The sequence below is a fragment of the Zootoca vivipara genome, chromosome 11 (assembly GCF_963506605.1).
Source record: "Zootoca vivipara chromosome 11, rZooViv1.1, whole genome shotgun sequence".
In the NCBI taxonomy this organism is placed as follows: domain Eukaryota; kingdom Metazoa; phylum Chordata; class Lepidosauria; order Squamata; family Lacertidae; genus Zootoca; species Zootoca vivipara.
The window spans coordinates 48444984-48449668 of record NC_083286.1 but is presented as its reverse complement, the minus strand read 5'-3'; positions in this window follow the sequence as shown (position 1 = coordinate 48449668).

Below are 4685 nucleotides of genomic sequence, written 5' to 3'. Positions count from 1 at the left end.
AGGAGGAGGCGGAGGAGGAGGAGGAAGACTCTGGAGGCGCCGGAAAGAGAAAGATGGAGGGGGGCGGGCGGAGAGGAAGTTAAATCGGTCAGTTAGTCGGCGGCTCAGAGGCGGTGGAGGTAAACTCTGAGGTAAACTCTTCCTCCTGCCAGCCCTCTGGAAGGGTGAGCGTGTTTTTGTCTCTGTATCCTCTGTTGGAGTCGATTTTTAAAACTTTTTTTTTACTGGTGGAGAGCGCCTCACTGGGAAGGTTTTCTGAAGGAAAGCGAATATGCAGCATACTCTTCTTTTTTTGGACGAACGCAGGGCATTTTTGCACCTGAGGCATACCCCAAAATGGCGCCCCCATTCTCTCACCCCAGGATCTACATCAGGGGGTAGAAAGAGCTACATCGGGATCTGCGGGTCCTGCCGCCTGAGGCGCTTGCCTCATTTTACCTCATGGGTGGGCTGGCCCCGAATTAATAATGTCGTGGAGATCTGCTGCCCCTGCGGATCCTGCCGCTTGAGGCAGTCGCCACACCTTGCCTCCTCGGTGGGCTGGCCCTGCACACACCACATTGCTCAAGGGGCACAAGTCAATTCACTGCATAAAAATGCTTCTTGAATGCTCACCTCTGAGAGTTTGCGCATCCTGTATTGTCCTCCTCTTGGGCCCCGCTTCTGTGATCATGTTGTTTCAGCCCCAGTGTTGTGGTTGACTGTTTTAGCCCCTGTGATTTCCATCAAATTATTATTGTGCTGGTCTCGCACATGTTTACTGTGGGTTGAGTGGCCAAGTTCGCTAACCCATATTTCTTTCCTTCTCCCACAGGTGCAGTCATCAGCCATCATACTCTACCTCTTTCTCCAACCCGCTGCTTTACTATCTCCATTACATCACTCCTCCTACTCTACATTGGCTCTATTGCTTACACCAGGGGTCCCCAGACTACGGCCCGGGGGCCGGATGCGGCCCAATTGGCCTGCCAATCCGGCCCGCGACGACGCACGACGCCCGCTCTTACGGCACGCAGCGCGGCAGCGCTCTTCCGGGTCGGGAAAAAAGTGCCGAAAATCCTTTGTGCGCATGCGTATGGACCTCTCCCGACCCGGAAGAGGTCATTTCTGGTGCACTTCCGGGTCGGGGGAGGCCCATACGCATGCGCACAACGGATTTTTGGCGCTTTTCCCACCCTGGAAGCGCGCCGCTGCGCACGGGCGCGCACTCCCCCGCCCGCCGGCCCGCACAAGCGCGCGCTCCCCCGTCCTCCGGCCCGCCGCGCGATCGGCGCGGTGGGAACCGGCCCAAACGCCGGTAAGTCTGGGGACCCCTGGCTTACACAGTCTCTGCTATAAGCTCTCTTTATCTGTAAAGGGAGGGGCCCTACTCAGTTGGTGTCTTAACTCCCAGTTCCTTTGATGTCTTAATGATCCATTACCCCAAGTGATCACCTCATGCAGGAGGTTATTCCTGACAGTACGTTTCCGAGCACAATTCAAAGTGTTGGTGCTGACCTTTAAAGCCCTAAGTGGCCTCAGCCCAGTATACCTGAAGGAGCCTCTCCACCCCCATCCTTCTGCCCGGACATTGAGGTCCAGTACCGAGGGGCTTCTGGCGGTTCCCTCGTTGCGAGAAGCCAAGTGGTGCCCGCCCTGTGGAACGCCCTCCCATCAGATGTCAGAGAAAAACAGCTACCAGATTTTTAGAAGACATCTGAAGGCAGCCCTGTTTAGGGAGGCTTTTAATGTTTAATCGATTATTTTATTTCATTTTTCTGTTGGAAGCCGCCCAGAGTGGCTGGGGAAACCCAGCCAGATGGGTGTGGTATAAATAATAATAATAATTATTATTATTATTATTATTATTAGGTTTTGACATTTGCTGATTCCAGAGGATTAGATGCACAGGTCGAGCACAGTTTTAATGCTAAGTCTTAGTTAAATTCTAACATTAGCTTGATTCGGGAATTTTAGGGGAAGTCTAGCACCCACAACTCCTGAAAATATATGTGTGCGTGTGTGTGTGCATGACACACACAGAAAGGAAATGCAGGCAGTCACACAGCCGTCTTGAAGAAGCTGTCAAAAGAGAGATTATGCTGGTACAGTATTTGTATGGTTAGTCACTAACTGAGCAACCCTAACCAGGCAGATGCATTCCTGGCTACCAAGGCAAATATCACCTCCTAGTCTGAGACACCTTTGTTCATGTCAGCAGTCTATTCATGTTAGTGTTGCAGTGTTAAGAGTAGCTAATTCATACATCTATTTTTATTAGCTTTTTCTTCTTCAGAGAAGCTGTGTTACATGGCTCCAACCTTTAAAAAGGTTTCTTAAGTATGCACCTCCAGTGGAGGCTTTCTGTGATCTATAAGCAAGTAAACTGCATCAGGGACTGTTTCCCATGTCCAAGTAAGTGTCTATACGTATCAGCACATGGAGTTTCTAATATAGATGTGCCATTAACCAGCCATGTTCTCTTCTAAGGTACTCCACACTGTTTCTCCCTCCAGGAGACATTCAGCATCCTGTAGCCACTGATAATTGCCTCATTAGGACTGTCGCCTCATTTTCTTTCCTAAATATTCCTAAATAATTATTCTCTCTTTTTTTATTTATCTTTCTTTTTCCTTCTTTCTCCTTTTCTTCTGGATCCATGTTTTTATTTTACTTAGATAATTTTTTTTAGTCTGGATAAATATATATATCTGATAATCTTTATATTTCTCTTTATAAACTCTAATAAAAAAATTCAAAGAAAGGAATAGAATCCTATACAGCACCAAAGGCAGCCCTAAGTGCTTGAGTGCCTGTTCTTTTTATTTAAGCTGGAAATGTTGCAGCACATCCTTAGACACTCTGCTGCAGGTACCATAGAAAATATACCCTGCTGTGTTTATGATAGAAAACTGGAATTATTGGGCCAGATAGCTGTCAAAAACCTGTGTGACTGCTATTATCCAAAAAAATAAAATAATTACTCTTAGGACCGGTTCACATTGCTCCATAAATGTGATACCCTTAATGATGCATATAGATACTTTAGGGAACTGTGATTGACTGAAGTTCCTTGTTGAATGTACACTTAATAGCACACATGGTTTTGCCTTTGCGTAGGTGAAATGGCCCTGCCGTTTTTTGCGATGGAAGTCTAATGTTATAAAAAGAGTGCATGAATATGTCAGTACAGTATATCTTGTCTTTATGGCATTTGACCACAATGCCTTCACTGTGTTTTCCTATTAATATGCATAAATAATAGTCCAGAACTCTGGAGTGCAGATGGCACAAACAGAATGCTCCTGTAAAAGTACCGTTGAAGTTTTCACACAAAGTGATTAAGCATGAAGAATAAATTGCTAATCAGAAAATGGCAGTGTTGGGGATCCAGTTTCAAGCTGAATGAACCTATATTTATGAAATGACAGGATAGGCAGCAATGGCAATTCCAAAGAAGGCATATAATTATACACTCATTAACATGCATTAGTATGATTTCAATCAAACAGTGCAAAATTACAGTGAACCAGAGGAGGGTTTAATAATGCCAAGCACAAAAAAACTTCTTAAAGTACATTCACATGTACTTTTTCAAGGAGTGCCCCCACACGAACAGTAAAGTACTTAATAACACCAAGCACACTTTAGGGGTCCAAACATTTTCTTACCTCATCCCTGTAATCCTTAAAATAAATCTGCAAGGTAAACTGGCATTATCCCCATGTTGCAAATGGAAGACTGAAGCAGAGACAAAATTGTGACTTGCTGAAGATCACTTAGTTTACTGTTGAGAAAATTGACTGGCATCTTACAGATACCTGGGGCAGAAATCCTTGTAACCTGCTGCAAATTTCTCTGCAGCAAATATATTTAACAGCATTTTATTACTTAAAGCAGTTTAATCCCACTCTTTATTCAAATAGGTTCCTAGGGCAGCTCATAATATAAAAACCACAACCAACAAGGAAAATAGGTATTGGCTGAGGGAGGAAAAAAGCAAGTTCAGGTTCTTAAAAGTAGTAGTTCTTAAAATTGCAGTGTGTTACCAGATAAAAACCCATTATCTTCTGTACATATTCATGGACCTTCTAATCTGGCGACCATTACTAGTGATGATTGCACACCACAGATGTTACTGCTTAATTGGGAAAATTACCCCAAAACTTAAATCAGTAATTATCTTGATAATCTTTCTCATGTAGAGGAACCAACAATGTTCACACAAACTGATGTGATTGAAATATTTACACAACATGACAATCCATTGCTGCTAATGGGAATGAGCCTAATAGCAGCATAACATGTTTTTTGGGGTGTGTGCATGTGTGATGTCTATGTCAGAAACAAAACAATCAACATAACAAGATGGACATAAAAGCAAAATGTAAGTGTAGCCATTATTATTAACAGGACATACCTGTATATTCCGGCGTATAAGACGACCCCCAACTTTTCCAGTTAAAATATAGCATTTGGGATATACTCGCAGAATAAGAAATACGACATGGCGTATAAGACGACCCCCAACTTTTGAGAAGATTTTCCTGGGTTAAAAAGTAGTCTTATACGCAGGAATATAAAGTATATATCACATCCAGGAATACATCGTCATCACAATGCATGTTTATGACATAACGTATTCAGTGTTCATAGTCCAGACATATGGTCTAATTTCCACTTCTTAAACATATTAGCCAAACCAA